The sequence below is a fragment of the Pinus tabuliformis genome, chromosome 6, assembly GCF_031772625.1.
Source record: "Pinus tabuliformis cultivar Carrire ecotype Pingquan chromosome 6, CPIR1, whole genome shotgun sequence".
Classification (NCBI taxonomy): domain Eukaryota; kingdom Viridiplantae; phylum Streptophyta; class Pinopsida; order Pinales; family Pinaceae; genus Pinus; species Pinus tabuliformis.
The window spans coordinates 203,529,609-203,553,632 of NC_142292.1; positions in this window are offsets into that span (position 1 = coordinate 203,529,609).

The window sequence follows — 24,024 nt, forward strand, 5'->3', positions numbered from 1 at the left end:
ATTTTGGTTCAGATCCTTAATCTACTAAACTAAATCCTAAATATCCTCTAAGTCCACTTTTAACTCCAGTAATCCCTAAGAATCCTCTCTAGTTCCACGAATCATGACACCACTTTCTAGTTTAAGAATTATAATTAATTTCCAACTATCTCGTCATCACTCATCATCACTCATGTTATCCTACATTCGAGAGCATTTACAAATATCCTCACAATATCTAATTAATTCCTATTCTAATCACTCAAAACATTAATAATTACATACATAGGAATCCAACTTCCTTGAAAACACAAGACCCCTTGAGTTAACTAGAACATAATGAAATTGTTGAGCTGTATGTTCCTGCATCAGACTCCCAAGGTTAAAATAATCATGATCTCCTGATCATGTGCTTCCAACCTTTGTCTTCCTGGATCCAATACTTTGTTCTGTAATTTGTCTTTGGTTGTTGCTGTTCTCCAAGTTACCACACTTTTTGTTGCTTTGCCCCACTAGCTATGCTTTCATAGTCTGCTGCTATCTTTTTCTTTTTGTTGCTTTGCCTTCTTACTATTTTTTTCTTATGAGGCACCTTCATCATCAATCTTATTATTCTTTCAATCTCTATGTCCAATTTATCTCTTGACTGATAATTACTTTTCCATTTTTTGTTGTATTCTGTCCACTCATCTTCAAGCTACTGTTTGTTGTCTTCTCTTTGAAGTTGTTGGATTCTTAATACTACCCTTTCATCCTTACCATCTTGTTTCTTTCCAAACAACCTCTGTTCAATATCTGTAAATTTACTTTCAAAAAGTAAATTGTCCTCCAATTTCCTTTGTACTTGATTCCCCTCAAATACATCACTATGTCGTTCATCAATTTCAGCATATTCTCTTTCTTCTTCTTTGACAACCCTCAGTAATTGTCCTTCACTTCCTTGACTGAATCTGACAATAAGTTTAACTTCTTCAAGCATGGCATCTTCATGCTTTTCTTCTTCCTCATCAGTATGTTTGTCCTGGCAACTTCCAGTCTTCTTTAGTTCTAAAACTGACTCTTCAACTTGAAACATGTTTGCCTTATTTTCATCAGATCCTGTAATCATAAAACAATTATCAGAATTAAGGATATAAGGCCTCATTACCTTTTACTTCTCTGGCAACATCTCAGTATGTTGTTATGAGTTTTCCTTCAATTCCTTTGTCAACACATTAGTATGTTGATTTAACCTCTCTTTCATGTCATCTGTTCCAATGATATCTCTCTGCTCTAGTTCACAATAATGAACTCCTCCTTTTGTAATGTCAATTTTCTGAACTTTTATTACCATTCCCTTTTCCCTATGATTTTCATTCATGACAATTTCTTTGTCTTCCTTTTTCAACAATTTATCCTGAGTATACATGCTCCACTTTTCCAACTTCTTTCTTTGAAAGTCTAATTTTCCATATAACTCAATAATTTCAATTGGAGTAGAATTTGGAAATTTCACACAATTTTCCATACCTTCCCTTGTTATTGACCAATCATCAAATGCCCTTTCTCTCTTTGTTAAATCTTTTGCATAGAATTCTTCTTTTTTAACATATTTCAGTAGATGTCCTTCTTCTTCAATACACTTTTCCTTGTTGTCTCTCTGTTAACCCTCTTCAAGAGTTATCCTTGCCCCATCATCTGCATTAATATTCTCTTTTAGTTGTTCTTCATCAATAAAATTAATCAAATTCATTATATTACCTCTCTAAAACAATATTCCTTTGTTATTCATTAGAATAAGATCCTGATCTTCCATCTCTATGACATCTTTAAATGATTTTCTTCTCTCATTAAGTAACTCATCCATAGACTCTTCCTGCTATAACCAGTCAAATTCTTCCTCTTCTGAGAAATTTTATTTGTCACCTTTGACTTCAAGATATTCATCCATTCTGAAGACATTTTCACAAGGTTTCTTTTCTCCTGCAATACGTGCAACCATACACAAACTATCAGTTTTAAAAACATAAGACCTTGTGGTCTCACTTGATGCTTCAGTCATCATATCTCCTTGTTGTCTTGAATTCTCATAATAATTCATAAGATCTTCCATAGATCTCCAATCTTCATCTTCACCCAAAACTTCACCCTATTCTGCTTCACAAATGGAAACTTCCATTTCCAACTTAGCTTCTCTGAGTTTTTCCACCAGCCACTTCACTTCCTTCTGTTGTAGCCTTCTCTATAACTTATACCATTTCACTGCATTTTTCCTCAAGACCCAACCTTGTCTTTGGTTTTCCTCTAGTATCATCCTTAATACATTGAGCTGTTCTTTTAACTTTGCAATCTCTTTGTCACGCTCCTTTTGACTCATTCTCTTGCCATTTACCTTGGCATCCTCCTTCTTCACTTTTCTTTTGTTGTGCTCTTCCTTAGAACCTCTGTTACCTCTGTTATGACTATCAGTAGTCATCTTCTTCTCTATCTTCATGAGTTCCTAACTCACTTACTATGAGCTGCATTAAAGCCTCTGCAATAGAAAGTCCTCCCTACTACCACTTACCTCACCAAGCTCTCCTCTGTACCTGGTATTTTGGCAAGTACTTGGTTCTCTATTCACTGGAACCTCTTTGAGCACTTCTCTCTACTCCTTCTAGGCTTCAATTCATCTGCACCTTTTAAGAACACAACCATCCTCTTTATTTTAATCATAATGAAATACTAGGTTCTGGCCACCTCTTCTTTCACTCAGAATTCTTACTAGCTTTCTTCATCCTTTAGCAATTCTACCCACATCCTCTGTGGAATTGCCTTTATGATATTTCCGTGAGCTGCAAAAATACCTCTCCAATAACAAATCTCCAACTTGCTACACACGCCTCACTCAGATTCTCTCCTCTGAGCTCAGTCTTTCAGCATTTCTCTGGTTCTTTCCTCTGGAACCATAATAGCACTCCTTGCTCTAGGTTGCTGCAATCTTCTCACCTTCTTATATCGCTACCTTCAAGACCTTTGTGTTGGCCCTTAGTTTTGGTCTATTTTTGCTTAAGGAAAATTACTTAATCCTTATATTTTCCATCAATTTTCCATCACATCCATCTCATTTTGATGTATTTTATGCATATTCAGGTGTTTAATTTTAATTTTTCAATTTCTAGAAGTTTTTATGAAAATTGAGTTTCAAGTGCAATTTTGGACAGAATCAGAAATTCTCGTAATAGCTATGTGGATGACATATTTGTAGGACACTTGGGCTCGAGCTGGATGCATGAATGGAAATCTTGGGAACTAGGACTGAACTAATTCCACTTGGTTCGATCAAAACAAGCTTTATTAGGCCCGGTCAAGGCTGGTCAAACATGACTAGTCACCCAGAAAATCCCTAGGAAATAGGGCAGTTTTTGAGATTTTATGGGATTGACCATATTTCTTGGGATGGATTGGATGAGTTTGACTTAGATAGGTGGATATGAGTAGATATGATTGTTAGAAAGATTATAGATCAGTTTTTTTCACAAAACCTCTATTTAAAGCCAAGACTTTGATGGCTTATGGATGTAACTTTTGTATAATTTTATGCTGAGACACTTTGGAGTTTGAAGCTAATTTGAAGAACTTGTTCTACTATTATTTTGTAGTTTAATAATATGAATGTGTGACTTTTAGCTTCTGATATCAACCTTCAAGTGTGCAAAGCAAGGGAGGAGGGCCCCCACTCCAAGCTAAGTACACTTCATTGTTAAACTAGCTTAATTTTTATGAACTAGTTGCTTTAGATTTGTTTACTTGTTTTGTTTCAGATTTGCTTATTTGACTTAATGTGTGATGACTGTTGAATCGATATTGATTTAAATATAATCCACATATGAAGGGACACACAGGAATTTAAGTTAAATTCCCCTTCTATTTGATCTTGAACTAAAACTGAATTTCATTCTCCTTTTCTTATTTGAAGTTATTTATGCCTTTCTGGTTTGAAGCAATGGTGATTATGATAGAGTAGAATTGTGAAGAAAGATAATCTGGACCTTCTTATTTAGGAGCATCTTCTTTTACATCTTCTGCATCATAAGCCATTGTTAATTAGTGATTTGGATTTATTTTCATGAAAGTAGTATTGTAGGGAAGGACAACCTGGTTCTCCTAATTTAGGAGCCTCATCCCTCACATATTACATAAGTGAATTAGAAATTGTTAAAATAGGTTTATATTTGTAATATGTATTTCCTTAATTCTTCAAATTTCATCTTCTAATATTGGCTACATCTGATATCCATATACTGTGGACTTGCCTCCAAGTTTTACAAACATGGATTGATAATTAAATACTTGTGTTAATTTAGTCAATAAATTAGCCCAACACTTTGCATGATCTTGTTCTACCATTCACCTGAACTTTGAATGGATTGTTCTCTATTTCCTTTGCAGCTGCAATTTCTGCTACACTTTATCTTTGTGTGCCTACTTTTTTTCAAATTTGAAATATGATCTCCTCTTGCCTGCATACATACCTTCAAAACATAACTCTGTTCTAAGTTTTCTCAAAGAATTCTTACATGCAGAATTTCCTTGTTCTTCTCCGATACCAAATGATGCCAGCCTAAGCCGCATATACCCATAGTATGAAAATTAAGATTGCATGTCACACTATGTGTGTCCCACGATAAACACCAATATCAATGGTTAAAACCCACTTTATCAAATTTTAAGTCTTTAAGCGGAAATATATTCGATTCTCTATTAATCCTTATAAATCAACCCTTCGATTGGTTTTATTAACCATGCATGTCAACCATACCATGGTCTCCAGACTTTGGTTAAAACCCAAACTTAACCCATAATACATTAATCCCACTTATTTCTATTATAATTCCCATATAATAGAAATATTTCATAACCACGCTTAAAACATTACCTTTTCGCCATTCCACAAACCTTTGCACATACATCGATTGTCTCCTTAGTGCATTAAATCTCTGCCATCGATCTCATTCATCGATCTTATGGTTATCGCGCCACCCGATGGCTAACTAGCTTAGCCAATCTTCACCATTGATCTGTCTCATCCGATCCAACGACTATCGCATCATCCGCTCACCAACAAACTTATTTGATCACTACCGTTGATCAATCCCACTCGATCCAATGGTTATTGCACAATATCACGTAGATATTTGCACGATCGATATCAGATTGGAAGCACGCGAGAAAACTGGTTTTCTCTCTCCATCGTTTGCTACGTGTTGTTGCTAAAGGTAATCGCGAGAAATTTTGAAAGACTGCTTACCACCTTTAGGGTGCTTGAGAAACTACTTAACCCTTGCGAAGACCACTCCATCCTTATCCTAAGACGTGGTGTTAATCTCTGCCATTCATCTTCTTGAATTTATTTCACACGGCTTAATCTTATATGTCTATCGTACACAATCTCATCCGTTGATCTGATGGATCCAACGGTTCCTGAACATTGTTACGTTCTTTTGGTTCTTAATGTGTAATTCCCCATTCAGCTTTCTACCTGTGTATTTATCTTCGCCTCATGATCTTCACTTGTTTTGATCTCGATCCCCGCTCACGCCTTTATGCTTCCTTCACCTTCGCTATAACATTAAAGGTTTTCTCTAATACTTTCTGTGTGTAAAACCATAATACTCCTCTTTGCACTTCTTCTCTGATTCTGCACACTTGCAACCTACGTTACGCAGAATTACTCAAGTTCACACACAACTTATAATTCAAATACACATCACACAAATTCAGAATCAAGTTATCTGTATTAATAAAAAACCATTTACACAGGGATTTCTTCCTTGGCCTGATTTTCAATATCAGTGGCCTTTCCTTTCCTGCTCGTAGGCCTAAATGACTGACTCTCTACCATTTTGGCTTACATTTATGCAAAGGTTATGTTAACCAATTTTGGTTTAGATCCTTAATATACTGAAATAAATCTTGAATATCCTCTAAGTCCACTTTTAACTCCAGTAATCCCTAAGAATCCTCTCTAGTTCCACGAATCATGACACCACTTTCTAGTCTAAGACTTATAATTGATTTCCAACTCTCTCGTCATCACTCATGTTCTCCTACATTCGAGAGAATTTACAAATATCCTCACAATATCTAATTAATTCCTATTCTAATCACTCAAAACATTAATAATTACATACATAGGAATCCAACTTCCTTGAAAACACAAGACCCACTGAGTTAACTAGAACATAATGAAATTGCTGAGTTGTATGCTCCTACATTAGAAGGACCAACATGTAATCCATGGAGATGGATTCCGAAGGTTGACTAGGAGTAGGTAGAAGATTAAATAGGCATTGCTTCTTGAATGACGGTTTGGAAATGGCATAGGTAGTGTAGGATATGATGTACTTCTCAACATCCTGTCAAAGGTTCAACCATTAAAAATACTTTTTCAGCACTGACACTATTTTCTCTACCCCTAAATGTGCAACGACATGATTGTAGTGCACCTCCAAAATCATCTTGTCACGCTCGCTTGAAGGAACACAGAGGTGTCTGAGATGGCATAATAGTGCATCCTGGAGGTGAAAATTTGGAACTTCCTTGCCTTCGAGGAGCGTCTGATATGTGTTACCAAATTCTATATTGCTCCTGTGAATATGTGGCCACCTTATAATCTCGTGGCCACAAGATTTGAGCGCAGTGGTTAGCGCCATGACCGGTGGTTGGCCAAGGCAGTGTGCAACATTGTTGGTGATTCCCTTCTTGTACTTAATGTTCAAATGGAACTGTTGCAAGTATGTGGACCATTTCTGATGGAAATCATTCTTCAGCTTCCATTGTGTCCATGTGAACTTTAGGGGTTAGTGGTCTATGTGGATGATTGTTTCCTTCCCCAAAATGTAATGCTTCCATTGTCGGTAGACATACATAATGGAATATATATGTTTCTCATACATGGTATACTTTCAAAATGTTTTTGAAAGTGTCTCACTGTGATATGCCACTGGATGCCTCTACTGAGTAAGAACTACATCAATATCATAGTAGGAGGCATATGTCTAGATCTCAAATGGTTGTTGCAGGTTTATTAATGTGATCACTGGTGTAGAGCGAAGGCAATGCTTCAATTTGGAAAATGCCTTCTATTGGGATTCAGACCTAAAGAACTTTGCTTTCACTCCTCCCTTGATGACTTGACTGAAAGGCCAAGTTATATGAGAGAACCCCAACATGAACCTACGGAAGAAGTTGACAAGACCCAAAAACCTGCGAAGCTCTATTAGAGTGGTTGGGGATGGCCAATCCTAAACGACTTGTATCTTGGCTAGATCCACATGGATACCCCGCTCATAAATGATGAACCCCAGATATTGAACTTGGGTCATACCAAAAGTGCATTTCTCCAAATTGGCACACAAATTGTGTTGCCACAAGGTTTGTAGGACCTATCAAATATGGTGGAGGTTTTATTCCCAACTCTGGTTGAAGATCATAATGCCATCCAAATACACCACTATGAATGAGTTTGTGAAGGGTCTCAAGATGTCATCCATCAGCCGCATGAAATTTGTGGGGGCATTCGTCAACCCAAAAGGCATCACTAGACTTTCGAAAAGGTCCTCCTTGGATTTGAGGGAATTATTTCACACATAAGAGGTTTTGATAAGTACCTAGTGATAACCAAACTTCAAGTCAATCTTGATGAAATTTTTGGCCCCCTTACACTGGTCCAAAAGTTCTTCAATCCATGGGATCAGATACCTATTCCAGGCTGTGATCTTGTTCAGTGCCCGATAGTCAATAAAGAGCCTCCATGTCCCATCCTTATTCTCTACCAACACGATCAGACTCCCACGGGGTGATGAACTTGGCCTAATGTGATATTTCTACAACAACTCCTAAATATGCCTCCTATTTTCAACGTTATCCAGAACAAAGCGCCGATAGATCGGTCCATTGGGTAGCTGCACACCTATGGTTATATCAATGGAGTGCTTGACCTGAAAGTGTAGAAGTACCCCTATGGGTGAGGTGAAGATGTCCCTGTACTCCTCTACAAATTTTTCCATTTCCTATTGTTCTGCAGAGGAGCCCTGTCTAGAGGCCATCATAATGAAAATGAATTTCCCAGTCTGATAAATGATCTTACTACATTGCTTTGCAATGATCAAATATACAATGGTAGGCAGTGCTACCTCTGATATCTGTTGGGCATGGAATCCCCCCAAGGCATGTTTTGGGGCTCAAAGCCCAAGTTTTGACCGAATCATGTTGTAAAGCTCCGCGAATTGCGGGTGTGGGGTGCAAAAGTATGATAAAGTCATAGGGTTGTCTGCCCTAGTTTTATAATGTAATGTCAGTTGGATAGACCTACCCATGGTCTGCAGACCATGGGATTGTATAAATAGAGTGAGGCTCTAAATGTAAAAAGTGAGATAGAAATAGAATAGAAGCATGAGAAGTCTAAGTGATTGAGTCGCAGTGTAAAGTGTGTCTTTGGGTCGTAGGGTAGGAGAAGGCTCTGCAGCTGTGTGTGCAGAGGCCTAGTAGTCTGCAGCTGAGTGCGTGGACCCCTGCAGCTAAGTGCGCAGGGTGAGTCAAGTCTGTAACTGTGGAAAGAATCAATAAAGAGAAGTTTTGCTATAATTTTGTGTATATGTTCTTGGGTTAATGTATGATTGATATAATTTGCGAATATACTGTTTATTTACTGTGTGCACCTATATGAAGGTTCTATGTTGTTAAGTATAACTTAAAGCACTTAAGTAGGCAAAGATAATTAACTAATATTGGAATATAAGCAAGGTTTTAACGTAGGGTGTGGCGCATAACCCTTGGGTAGGGCTGCGTGAAGGCAATATATCAGGCCACGAGGAATAGGAAAGTGCGTGAAGCAACCTGCATGCAAAGGCAAATCGTAGACTAGTCGAACTCATCAGACATCTCCAGGGTGCGGAAACATGGTTCTATCACCCTCTCATACTACTTCAAGTGAGACCTCAGTCCGCGCTATGCGGACTGTTTCTAAAAGGGCCAATAGTACTGGGATTTGTTTGGCTAATTAACTCTGAACCTGGGTCAGGCCCAAACAAGCCAACAAATGGTTCCATTGCTTGGACCAGGATCTGCATAGATATATCTAATGTCATATCACTGGAATCCAACTAAAAAAGGAATTGACAAGTGGTTGGATAGAAAGATTCACGAGTTCGCGGCATAGGAAAACAGGAATCCGCAACTTTCAAAGGAAGAGTGGTTAGATTGCTACTATACGGAAATCCATGAAATTTTCTTAGCATCCTTCCCTACTGAGTTGTACGAGTGGATCGCGAGGCTAGCAGATAGCCATGGAAGGTTTAAACTCGACAAACCTATTTTGTGGACTCCAAAATTGGTGCGCAAACTAGAAGCATCAGAAGATAGGATCATGCGTGCTGTCGATCATTGGTTGGATCAATTCATAGGAGGATTCATCACTGAATTCGTGGTAGATAATTCAGTCAACTACAGCGAGGTAGAATGACTCTTCCTCAAGGGACCACGAGGTAAGTACATTAAATCTTTGAACGCTTGGATTAAAATGCTACTCTGTGAAAAGCGGGTTATCCGAATAAATTAATGTTTGGGGCTACGCGGAGTGGGAGGATCTACAGAAATGAAGGTAGCACAGAACTAGAAACTAGCCCCTTGATTTCACCTCTGCGCATACCACCCCCACCCACACCACGACTAGTTTCACCATCTTCACCCCCGACTTGGCCCATACCACCTCTGCCACCACCGTGAAGCAGTATGGCCAGCGCGATAAAGCTACCAATGTTCAAGGGAGTAGGGAATGAAGATCCAGACCAATTTTGGTTTGTGATAAAAGTGGTATGGGAAGCATAGGGTGTCACGGACAACAATATAAAGAAAGAAACATTGGTTAGTTCTCTACAGGATTGCGCGCTGACCTGGTACATTAAGCATTCCAATGACAATTCGAATGCGGGGATAGTAGATATCAAAGTTGCATTAAACAAGGAATTTAACAGACCAAAATCAGAGGCATAGTGGATCATTGGATTCAAGGAAATCATAATGCTACCAGGCGAAACCCCGTGGGAGCTGGATCAAAGACTGAAGTGCACAATTCGCGAAGCAAACATGACCTTAACAGATGGGAAACACCGTGAATGGTTTGTAGCCTCGTTAACACCACATCTACGGAACTCACTGTCACAACAAAGGCTAACAACTCAGGCTAAAGCTTTGGAGGTCGTGATGAGATTGCACGAGACTCCGATACAAGATCCTGACCTGGGAGTCCAACCGATTCATGCATAGTTGAAGAACTTGGCCTTAAGATGTAGACTTTGAAACAAGACAAGACGACTTGCCCAGAAGGGAGAAACGAGGTATGGTGCGTAAAGTGAAAGGGCCAAGGACACGACAAGGACCATTGCCTGGTGTTTGTGAATTACCTTGTAGGAGGGCCAATGCCAGTAAAACCGGAGGCACAAGTAGGACCAAGCGCGATGCTTGCATTCTGTTGCACGATTTGTCAAATAAGAGGGAAGCATGCTACAGATAACTGCCATATATTACAGAAGTATACACAGAAATCCAACAGGGAAGTTTTAGGCTCCAAGAACTTGAAAAAGAAAGGGTGAAATTAAGGAGGAAAAGTGATTTGGTAGAAGCAGAAGTGAAGAAGTTGGAAGACGAGATAAGGAACGAGTTTCTCGATAAGAAGACCACGGTGATAAAACAGGGTGCACACGATCATGCTGACAAGATTGAGGACTATCACTATGAATTGATCAGTCTGATGCCTTGTCTTCGACCACATATTACTAAGAGAATTAAAGAGGGTGATGCGGTGCAGAGGATAAGAAGGGCGACATGGCCAGTAATGGAAAAAGGTAGGTATTTCCTAGAAAGAATGTTGAATGATCGAAGGAAACCACGCATAGGTGGTGCGGCCACCTGACTAGCCAAGGAAGGAACAGTCTTAGTGCTCCATGTAGTTGAAAGGGAGCATGGGACTATAAAATATTCTGCCTGGGAGCTGCGTGACATTGGAGATTCACGCAGAAGCAAAGACTCACAAGATCCGCACCCGAGCACGGGGGGCTGCGCTGCCGCGTGGGTTGGCCAGAAATTTACTGTTGAAGTCACTATTGACGATGGGATGCTCGACTTGAGGCCAAATGGAGTGGGTGATAGGCATTTAAGATGCGATTTATGGGCAAGATTTGGGAAAATCTATTGCCAAGGGAGCATTAATGAACCGGATTTGGGGGGAATGGTCGAATTCAAATTCAAAAAGCACTATAAATTACAAAGGGCTACCCAGCAAACAACACTTGGTAATTTTCGAATTGAGCTATTGAGCATAGCCCTGATTGTTGAGTGTTGAGCGTTGATTGAGCCCCTAAGATCGCGAGTGATAGATTTCTGCACAGATACAATGGCAACAGCTAAGGATGTCATGGAGATAACAAAAATAACCACCGAGGAGGCTGCAGGCCCTGGCTATGGGAGATGCTTTGGAAGGAATTGGGATTGTGGCAGAAATCCTAGTTAGGAAGAGGTATTAATAATAATCTAGCCCATGGTATTTGGCCCATAGTATTTTGCCCATAAATTTCACCTAAATATAACACATTTTTTGAGTGTTCCTAAATATAAGGTGACTTATGGAGTAAATATTAAAAAATGTTTTATTTGTTAAGATAGTCTTCGGCAAAATCACATAACCAATCTTTTGTCGACGCGTTTCGAACCAACCAGTGTGGTTCATCGTCAGGACAAGTTGAAGAACCAATCCAGCTTAGCTAGATTAAATAGAGTGTGCAGAGACTCCAACAGCTATAATGCTAATGACTAATTTGACCTAATGAACCTGGTCAAGCTACTAAAATAGTTAATTAATATTTCTAGAAATAGTTAAAATAGGTAAATAAAGGAATTCATTTGTTAATTTAAAAATAAATAAATATATTATTGTTTTATTTGTTTACCATACCTCTCGTTTATTTATATTTTTATTAATTTACCATACCTCTTTTACAAATATGGTATTTTGCCCATAGGATTCACTTAAATAAAACCTCTTTTTTGAGCCTTCATAAATAGAAAGAGGGTTATGGAATAAATATAAAAAGAGCTTTTATTTATTTACCATACGTCTAGTTTATTTATATTTTTATTTATTTACCATACCTTTTGAGTAAGTATAAAAAATGTTTTATTTATTTACCATACCTCCACTTTATTTATATTTTTATTTGTTTACACCCTTGCATGTATATAAGGTGACTTATGGAGTAAATATAAAAAATGTTTTATTTATTTACCATACCTCTCATTTATTTATATTTTTATTAATTTACCATACCTCTTTTATAAATATGGTATTTCGCCCATAGGATTCACTTAAATAAAACCTATTCTTGAAAATTAGGGCGAATGGAAGGTTGCAACTCCTACTTTCAAGGGATAAATTTACCTTTTTTACCTTCTCCCTTAAAATAAGGTGGGCTATTTGAAGCGATTTGTAAAAATGTACTATGATACAAAATATTCGCTCACTAAAAATTTAAAACCCCTTAATTTCACCTAAGGGCGAACATTCACCCCTAAAATTTTCCATGCAGCTGACCTGATTCACCGCATCTCCTAGCTTCCGTGCAAAGGAGAGGACCCCGCGGACATATCAGGAGGGAAGGGCAGTGACTTGGCTATTGTGGAGGCCATGAAGAAAAAGTACAAGCTGGAAAAGAAGAAGAGGGGCTACGTCATCTCCAACATCAAGGAGAAAGCATTGCGCGTGGTGACCCAAATCCTGGCAGGAAAGGTCATGCACAAGTGCTGTGCAGACGAAGTACCCACGCTGGTGGTAGGACTGGCTGAGCAGTGCGCGGGGGGGTCTAGTTTAATTGGTCTGAATTCTTCTGCAAGGAGCTTTTAGAAAATTGTTGCGAAGCTCAAGAACAAGGCAAAACATTCCACTATGCATGGCTTTTGCTGTCGATAGTGCTCGTGGCTGGGGAATTACTAGAGGATAGCCAATTCCCCATAATTGGCAGGGATTTACCGGAGGCCGCGAAGTATGCTTCGCTCTAGGCCATGAAGGATGCTAAGAGGATACGCGATAGCAAAATCTTTTGGGTGTTCATGGAGATGAACCTTAGAATGGGGATCAACTACAAGCCATGGTTGTCACCCACTGTTTACAACAGTATGCAGAGTTTTGTAGAATTTAAAGTGGACATGCATAACAATTATATCAGGGTGCAAAAGGACCCGACTAAATAGTGGAAAAAGCTACCCTTCGTAGCCATAGATGACGTCATTTTCAATGTCCTGGAGGCCTGGCCGCTGGAGTGGCATGCCCCAGACATCATAGAGATAGAGAAGTCGGCAGCGCAAAGAAAGAAAGACAAGGCCAAGCTATGCATCACACAGTTGGTTGAAAAATGAAGGAAGGAAGCTATAGCAGCAGAAATGCGGGCACCGCGGGATGCGACACAGAAAGCAGCTGAGCATGAAAAGGCTGCAGCAACAACAACAGTACAGGAAGTAGCCGTGAAGGTGGGCGAGGGCCAAACAATGCCTTCGCAGCGGCAGGAAGCAGAGGAATCAGAGACATAAGGGGTATGTACGGACCCACGAACTGCATCGATTCAACTAAAGTGCCAGCACCCAACAGAGCGGTCAGGGTTGCGTAAGAAGGTCAAGGCATCCAAGTTGTCTATTGACCCAATCATCCTAACTGAGGGTGATCTACATGACATCGGCGAAATGGTGCGTGATGTCACTAATGAGGCTCTCCAAGGTTTCATGCAGGAGAACCAGATTGTGTTGGGGGCCCTCAGAGTGTAGTTGCAGGAATTATAGGTGCGCCCCCCTCAGGTTGGTACCCTTTCGACCAACCTTGCAGTCGAATCCATGGCAGCATAGCAGATGTTACGCGCACGGATGACAAATACCATAGTGCTGCCGGAAGGGGCACTAGTGACATCAAATGAGGTCGACAAGCCTACGCTTAGCGCGTTGAAAGGTCTTGGTATCAATATAGCTGCACTCCCACACGAGACCTTATATGTGTTGGAGGATGGGATAACTGCAGACCTGCGAGCTAGGGTGAGTCATGTGCTCCAAGCCCCTAGTGAGTAAAAAATAAATATGGAACAACTAAGCTTGCAGCACGATGAATTGGTGTCGCAGAATCAACAGCTAGTACAGGTGATAGACGATGCTTGCTGAAGCGTCCCGGAGCTGGCCATCCCAGCAGAAATACAAGCAAAGGTGTGGATCCATAGGTTAGCAGCAGGGTTCCGCGAGGTGAGGGAAATAATGACGAAGGTTCAACTGGAGCTGAACCTTCAGATTTCCGAGCTGTGGTTAAAGGTGCAACCATCCACTCGCCCAGAAGTCAGAGAACAGCACGCTAGCGCTATCAAAGTGGGATTGGAGGAAATTGGAGGTGCAGTGCGCGACTACACCAGTATGTTGGAAGAATCACTTGAGGTCCTCTCAAATCTGCAAGAGGAACCCACCAACCATCGCTTAGAGATAGAGGCGCAAGAACTCCAACAAGAGTAAGACAGTGTCTGAGGAACTATGTATATGGTCGTCCTCACTCAGAAGCTTGCACGAATGCAACAAGCTAAAGCACTGAAGGAGCAGGTGGATGCGGCACGACATAAGGAAGCAATCCTAAAGGCATGCGTTCAACCTTGGATCGACGAGGCCTTCACCATCATGGAAGAAATCGAAGGCAGGCTCACACACATGCAGGGGATGCACACATTGATGCAGAGAAGCACTCCTGACACAGAGGTCTCAGAACAATGTATGCAGTAGATCCAGTACGCAGTAGCTTAATGCGTTGTTGACCTCTACGCAGTTCGAGAATAGTTGGAGGGACTTCGTACAAAGATCGTCGCACTGACAAGGTGACTTGAGGACGAGTCATGATGTTTGTGTTGGGGGCCTGTTGGGCATGGAATGTCCCCAAGGCATGATTTGGGGCACAAAGCCCAAGTTTTGATTGAATCTTGTTGTAAAGCTCAGCGAATTACAGGCGCGGGGCGTGGAAGTATGATAGAGTCATAGGGTTGTCTGCCCTAGTTTTGTAATGTAATGTCAGTTGGATAGACCTACCCATGGTCCGTGGACCATGGGATTGTATAAATAAAGTGAGGCTCTAAGTGTAAAAAGGGATATAGATAATAGAAGAGAAGCATGAGAAGTCTAAGTGATTGAGTCGCAGTGTAAAGTGTGTCTTTGGGTCGTAGGGTAGGAGAAGGCTCTGTAGCTATGTGCGCAGAGGCCTAGTAGTCCGCAACTGAGTGCGCGGAGCCCTGCAGCTGAGTGCGTAGGGAGAGTCGAGTATGTAACTGTGGAAAGAATCAATAAAGAGAAGTTTCTATATAATTCTATGTATTTGTTCTTGGGTTAATGCATGATTGATATAATTTGTGAATATACTGTTTATTTACTGCAAGCACCTGTATGAAGGTTCTATGTTGTTAAGTATAACTTAAAGCACTCAAGTAGGCAAAGATAATTATCTAATATTGGAATATAAGCAAGGTTTTGACGTAGAGCGTGTCACACAGCCCCTCGGTAGGGCTGCGCGAAGGCAGTATATTAGGTCGCAAGGAACGAGAAAGTGTTTGAAGCAACCTACGCTCAGAGGCAAACCGCGGACTAATCAAACTCATTAGACATCTCCTGGGTGTGGAAACCTAGTTCTAGCACCCCTCCCATACTACTTCGGGTGAGACCTCAGTCCGTGCTCCACAGACTGTTGCCGAAAGGGCCAGTAGTACCGGGATTTGTTTGGCTAATTAACTCTGAACTTGGGTCAGGCCCCAACAAGGCAACAATATCCTTTACAAATTTTTGCCCAAAGTAATATAAACAATGAGAGGCCTAGACTCATACAAAACATGCCGATTTCACAAGTATGGTTGGCCTAATAAAATATCACAAACTTCAAGAGAATCAATATTACACAATACCTCTTCTGTGAAGGGCTTGATGTTGTAGGGCATGCGACACTGTTGGCTGACGCGGAGATCTCGCCCTTGGTGAAGCCACCCTATGGTGTATTACTATGGGTGTAGTGTGATCAATAGGCTAAACCAGTTCATGATCTCTGTTGAAATGAGGTTTTTTGGCTCCCATTATCGATAATGAACTACAGTGGAGAATCCTTCACCCACATTTGTGAGTGGAAGAGTCGGTCCCCCTCCTCTAGATCCACGAGCTTGTCCTTCTAGATCTTAGTGGTGGCAATGCTGGCACTAGACTCCACATCGATAATCTGTTTCTATTTGTCATTCACTGTTGGGCACCTATAATACTAGTGATTACCCCATTACTATTGTAGTTATAACCCTTATTAATATTGTTGTGCCCCTATTGTCCCCATATTGTTATTACTGTGCCCCATAGAATCCCTCTATTGTTATTTTTGTGGCTTTATATTATTATTGTTAGGTCGGCTGGGTTATATTGTGACTCCTTAGACTCCTATATATAGAAAGGAGGTTTTGTCATTTGAATCATCCAAGAATTGTTCATTTATGTAATGTAAAGGAGGTTTCCCCCTCAAAGAGGTTGAATTCTAAGGTGTTGATCTATCTTTTCTATCTTTTCTTGAGCTGGTTTCATAACATTTGGTATCAGAGATTTGGATTCTAGGGTTTCGCTGCTCTAAACAGATCATCGTGGCATTTTCACTATAACGTTTTTTCTGCGACGTTTCAAAAGCTAAAATAAAAACCCATTTGAGAAGAAATCGTACTGAACCTTGGGTCTGAATTTTAGAGCTTTTCGCGCTATATTTGCGGAGATATGATTTGAGGAAGTTGGTCTTTTTGCAAACTCCTGAATTACATTTCAAACAGGTGACCTGGGGAAAATCGTCATAACTTTCTCTTTGAGCATCGAATTGAAATTTCGTAAGAAGGTACAAAAAGATGATAGACTATAGTTTCTTTTATATATTTTTCAGAGCCAAAGGTCAAAACAGTGACTCGTGGAATGTCGTAAAAGCTCGCTCTACTGAATTAGTCTATAATCAGGTCACTATGGGATATTTGGCATAACTCTTCATTGGAGAATCCAATTGGGGTCAAACTGGTGGCATTGGAAAGAGGACACAGAGGGATACTGCAGGTCACAATTTTAGAACAAGATGATCCGAAATTATAGAGATACATCAGAGTCAATATCGAGCTCCTACAAAGTGAAAAAAGGTGTGCAGATTTTTTAAATTTTTGCTTAAGCTTGGTTTGAAAAATTATTTTGAAGGAATTCAAAGGGCATAGTAGAGCATTAGTATTGGTAACTGATGCCCTGAGGAAAGAAAATGCAAACACCTAGTAAGCAATCTGAAAGCTCTAGCATGACTCATGAAGAAGAGGAAGAAATGCTACATGATATATCAAAATTACAAGACCAAGTGCAACAAATTTCACTCTCACAAAAGCTAACAGAAGCTAAGATAAATGGCATGGAATCTAAGATAAAGGGTGTGGAAGCCAAGATTGACGATTTGAAGATAGATTTGAAGGCAGATTTGACAAATTTTCTACAAGAAATACTTACTAATGGTGAAAGGGGAGTAAAGGAAACTCATGATGCAAACAAAGGAAATGTTAATCATGATTTCATAGACTCTAATGTTGGATCGAAGATGCACCATATTCAAAAAATCGATATGAGGAAGTTTGATGGCAAGGATCCCGCAAATGGATATTACAGATGGAGCAATTTTTCGATCTCAATAATGTGAAAAACACACAAAAGTTATGTATTGCAACTTTATATTTGGAACCAAATCAGTTTGTATGGTATCAATGGCTTTGTTCTCGTAAACAATTTATCACTTGGGCAATTTTTACAGAAGAATTGATAGCACATTATGAGGATACAAAAAGCAACACTTTTTTTAGCCAATTGATAAGTCTCAAACAAAAGGGTTCAATAATGGAGCACATTGAGGAGTTCCAAAAATTGAACATAAGGGTAAAAAATATTCCAGAGGAGCATAGGATTGATGTGTTCATAGGGTCTTTAAAGGATAATATCCAACATGATGTTCGCCTTTGGGAACCTGATTCATTAGAGAAGGCATTCAGGTTAGCAAGAAAAATGGAAAGCAAAATTATGGCAACCAGGAAGCATACCACTCACAACTATAAAGACGGAAGTGTTGTTTCCGCTAGTCTTCCACAACCTATAAGGTTGACACCACAACAATTGGAAGAAAAAAGAGCAAAAGGGCTTTGTTACAGTTGTGATAGCAAATACACTAAAGGTCATAAGTGTGTTGAGGAAATTATTCTACATAGATTGTGAAGAGGAAGAAGAAAAGGAGCAAGAAAGGTCAAAAGAAGAGGATATACTCCAGGAACAAAGCCTATATGAAGAACAAATGAATCCAGCCATATCTTGTAATGCATTGGCAGGAATTACCACTCCTCAAACCATCAAGATAGAAGGACAAATCAAGAAGAAAAAGGTAATAGTGTTGATTGATTCAGGAAGTACCCACAATTTTATTCATTGTAAGGTAACAAAAGAATTGAATTGCTTCTTATATCCAGCACCAGAGTGTCAAGTGATGGTTGCAAATGGAGGAACAATAAATTTCTCTGGAAAGTGCCATAATATCAAGCTATCCATGGGAGAATATGTATTGACTAGCCCAATGCTTTCCATTCCAATGGAGGTGTTGATGTTGTACTAGGAGTCCAATGGCTACAATCCTTGGGTACAATAGCTTTTAATTTTCAAGAACTTTTCATGAAATTTTCTGTGGAAGGAAAGGAAGTTGAATTAAGGGGTATTGCAGGGAAACCAGGAAAGATAATCGGCTCTAACAGTATGACAAAGCTTCTAAAAAAGACGAAAAGGTGTAATTGCACAATTATGTTCGCTAGATGTTTCCACATTGGAATCATCTATTTCTCTAGATCTCCAAAAAGTCTTGGACAATCATTCCAAGGTATTTGAGACTCCCAAAGGTCTCCCACCTATTCGTGATCATGATCATGCTATTCATCTGATTCCAGGAAGTGTTCCTCCAAACATCAGGCCGTACAGATATCCCTATGCCCAAAATAATGAAATTGAACGTATGGTTGCAGAAATGCTAGAGGCTGGTATAATTCAACCGAGTCAAAGTTCTTTCTCTACTCTAGTAGTATTGGTGCACAAGAAGGATGGATCATGGTGCATGTGTCCGGATTATAGGGAGCTCAACAAGCTCACTATTAAAGATAAGTTTCCCATTCCTGTCATTGATGAATTACTGGATGAATTGCATGGATCAATTTACTTCACCAAGTTGGATCTTCATTCAGGATATCATCAAATCAGAATGAAGATTGAAGACATTCCTAAAACAACATTTAGAACTCATGAGGGTCATTATGAATTTTTGGTCATGCCTTTTTGCCTTACCAATTCACCCCCAACATTTCAAGGTTTGATGAATTCAATTTTCAAACCATTCCTTAGAAAATTTGTGTTAGTATTTTTTGATGATATACTAATCTACAGCAAGTCTTGGAAGGATCATGTTGAACATGTTGACAGGGTGCTACAACTATTGGAGGAGAAACAATTATATGCAAAAAGATCCAAATGTTTCTTTGGAGTATAAGAGGTGGAATATCTGGGTCATATTGTATCTCATGAAGGAGTTAAGGTAGACCCTAGCAAAATTAAAGCCATTAAGGAATGGAAAATCCCCATCACCATAAAACATTTGCGAGGATTTCTCGGGTTGAAAGGGTATTATCAAATGTTTGTTAAGAATTATGGGAGAATAGCAACACCTCTAACAACACTATTGAAGAAAGATGCATTTTCATGGACTCCAGAAGCAACAAAGGCCTTCGAACATCTTAAAGAGGCAATGTGCCAAGCACCTGTCTTAGCTACACCGGACTTCACAAAAACCTTTATTGTGGAATGTGATGCTTCAGGAAATGGAATTGGTGTTGTTTTAATGCAAGATGAAAGACCCATTGCTTTTGAAAGTCGTCCAATCAAGGGAAAGTTTTTACATAAAGCTATTTATGAGAAGGAAATGTTGGCAATACTCCATGCACTTAAGAAATGGCGACCCTACCTAATGGGAAGACACTTCAAGGTAAAAACGGATCATGATAGCCTTAAATACTTTTTAGAACAAAGATTATCCTCTGAAGAGCAACAAAAGTGGGTCACAAAGATGTTGGTTTATGACTTTGAAATCATCTACAAAAAAGGGAAGCAAAATGTGGTGGCAGATGCACTCTCAAGAAAGGATGAGGATGTGGAAGCATTGTTGTGTGCCATTTCTATTATCCAACCAGATTGGATAAATGAAGCAAGGGAGGAATGAAAGAATGATGAAGAAGTGTGGGCACTTATTCAAAAGTTACAACAAGATTCCAGTACGTCTGATACATTTAGCTGGCAAAATGATTCGTTATGGTACAAAGATCGCTTATACCTCTGTAAGAATTCCCAGCTAAAACAAAAGATTCTTATGGAATTGCACACTTCTCCCTTAGGAGGGCACTCAGGATTTTTAAAAACTTACCACAGGGTTAAGAAGGAATTTTTTTGGGATGGCCTTAAATCAGATATTCAAAAGTTTGTGGCGGAATGTTTGGTTTGCCAACAAAATAAAGTTGAAACAATTAAGACACCAGGTCTATTACAACCTTTATCCATTCCAAGCCAATGTTGGGAGGAGGTTTCAATGGATTTTATCACAGGTTTACCCAAGTCTGAGGGAAAGAGTGTCATCATGGTGGTAGTTGACAGACTTACCAAGTATGCACACTTTTGTGCATTATCACATCCATTTAAAGCCAGTACAGTTTCTACTGCATTTATGGAAACAATTCAAAAGCTACATGGAAACCCAAAGATTATTGTAAGTGACAGAGATCCCATTTTCACTGGAAATTTTTGGACAGAATTATTTTCTTGTCTTGGTACTCAGTTAGCTCATAGCTCATCTTATCATCCTCAATCTGATGGGAAAACTGAGATAGTAAACAAATGTTTGGAAGGATATCTTCGTTGCTTTGTATCTGATAAACAGACACAATGGGTCAAATGGTTGCCTCTGGCTGAATGGTGGTATAACACTTCCTTCCATACAACAACAAAAATGACCCCATTTATGGCACTTTATGGGTATCAACCACCATCCATCACATCATATTTAAGAGAAAATTCTAAGGTTCAAGCAGTGGAACATCACATCGAACATCAACAACAAGTCCTCCAACTCTTAAAGGATAACCTCGTGTTGGCACAGAATAGAATGAAACAACAGGCAGATCAACATCGCAGTGAAAGAAGTTTTGATGTAGGTGATTGGGTATTCCTACGGCTACAACCATATAAGCAAATGTCCCTCAAGCAAGCTAAGAAGGATAATAAATTATCACCAAAGTATTATGGTCCGTACAAGGTGTTGCAAAAGATTGGTACTATGGCATACAAATTGGAGCTTCCTGCAGCTTCTCGATTGCACCCAGTTTTCCATGTTTCATGTTTAAAGAAGGTTATAGGCGATAAGCTCCCAGTTCAAACAATATTGCCAGAACTTGACGAGGAAGGAAAAATTATATTGGAACCAGAAGCAGTCACAGAAACAAGAACTCGACAGCTACGAAATCGATCAATTTCAGAGTATCTTATCAAGTGGAAGAACTTATCTGCTGAAGATTCCACATGGGAGGATGAGAATTTTATACAGAAGCATCCAGAACTACTCAAGCGTTGAGGACAACACTTTTTTGAAGGAGAGGGGCATGTTGGGTCCCTATAATACTAGTGATTACCCCATTACTATTGTAGTTGTACCCCTTATTAATATTGTTGTGCCCCTATTGTCCCCATATTGTTATTACTGTGCCCCATAGAATCCCTCTATTGTTATTTTTGTGGCTTTATATTATTATTGTTAGGTCGGCTGGGTTATATTGTGACTCCTTAGACTCCTATATATAGAAAGGAGGTTTTGTCATTTGAATCATCCAAAATTGTTCATTTATGTAATGTAAAGGAGGTTGCCCCCTCAAAGAGGCTAAATTCTAAGGCGTTGATCTATCTTTTCTATCTTTTCTTGAGCTTGTTTCATAACATTCACCTTGTTAGTTTATGACTTAGAGTCGGAACATTCATCTGATTGAAAAGACTTCATCTTGGCCACCAGTGACTGATTGGCTCGACCCTCACTTGTGTTGTGAGTGGGACCTTATGGAACTCACAACATTTCCTTGTGTCCTTCTCAGTCTTCGTGGTGTTGTTATTTCCTTGCGGCTTCGATGGGATGTATTGGGTCGCCCCACCTTGGATTTGTCCTTTGTTCTTTGGTTTAGGGGCATCTTTCCCTTGCTTTAGATTCGTAAATCCAAAGTATCGCTTCTTCTGTTTAAATTTTTTCTCAAGCTTGACAGTGTATCGATAGGCAGCACCAAGCAAGGAGATGTGGAAGAACTCCATCTCATCCTGGATGTGCTTGTGGAGACAACCGCGATACTTAAGTACTAGATGCTGCTCAAAATCCTTGATACCTAGTTTTTTTGCGAAGGGTATGAAAAACATTTGTGAGCTCTGGCACATCTATCATCCTTTCCCTACTGCAACGTGGTCCACTTTATGTATTTATGTTCATAGCTTCTGATATGGAAATATTTTTCCTTGATGGCATCTCAGAAAGAATTCCAAGTCGGTACAACTAAAAATAGTGAGGATTCTCTCTCGTCCTTTTGTTCACAACAGGTTCGCCACCAATCCTTGACATGTGGGGTGGCTTTGAGGAGTGCAAAAGTAATCGTTTCCCAATTGGAAAAGTCATGAACTGAAAAATATCCTTCCAACATATTTAACCATCTATCTACAACATCTGCATCTATATGTCTTTCAAATATGGGAATGTAAAAGTTAACTTGTACCTTAAAAGGAGTGGCGCCTCCAAAGTGGCTGCTAGATTAAGATATGTCCCTTGTGGATAGCTGTTGAAGGATCTGGGAAATGTTATCCATCATCATGTTCCTTTGTCGCTTGAGGGCTTCCTTGAGCAATATTTTGAAAGGATCTCCTACCCCCTCGTCTTTATTTTCTTCTGCCATCAGAGGCCACTGTGGTTTGCGAGGCTAGTCTTGAAAAGGTTCAACCAGTTCGAGCCCTATCTCCTTATACGCTGACCTTGTTGGGGACATGCAAATAAAATAGACAAAGATTAGACCGCTCTGATACCACTGATCTGGACTTATGCGTAAATGAAACAAAATATAGATATACACATAAACATAGAGATGTAGTGGAAATAAAACTTCATTTCATTAATATCAAAGAGCAGAAATATGCTTACATACATAAATGGAAATAAGGCAATGGTAGCTTATCTCTAAGAAGAGACGTGGCAGCTACATGCCTATGAACCATGTTACGATGAGGCTTAAAGGCTTATTTATTTTTGAGAAACAATGGAAAACCCTAAACATCCAAAAACCTAACCTTATGAGATGAGGCACTAATGTTGTGGGCCTCGTTGGGGAAACTGGTGCATCAAATTCCCGAGGTTGTATCTTTGGCATACTATCTCTATTTGCTTATCATAATACCTCATTTCAAAGATCTCAAAGAGGATGCTGAAAAAAAAGATAAGTAGACTTGTTTAGGACTTTTCAAGTCTCTCCATTCCCCCTAAAAACAAATTTTAGTTCCTCAAAACGACTCCAGACGTTTAGGACCCAAAACTGCCAAAAATAGTAAGTTATGCTACAATTAAGGAAACTGAAAAAAACAATGGTGGGGGTCCAAGTGGAATAGGCGGGTGGCCACTAGTATCCACCTAGATCACCAATTCTTTTCCTATAATGGCTAGTTTACCAAGGGACAACCCTAATGCTAGTATCTTCGCCTATATGAGTCATCCTCCTCATGTCGGTGCTACCGCTCAAGTTGGTCCATCCTTTCCTCCTAGCTACAATTTTGTTAGAAACCATGCTCTCAGTGGTCCATTTATCTCTGGGGACACTTACCCTGGGGGGGGGGACTCCT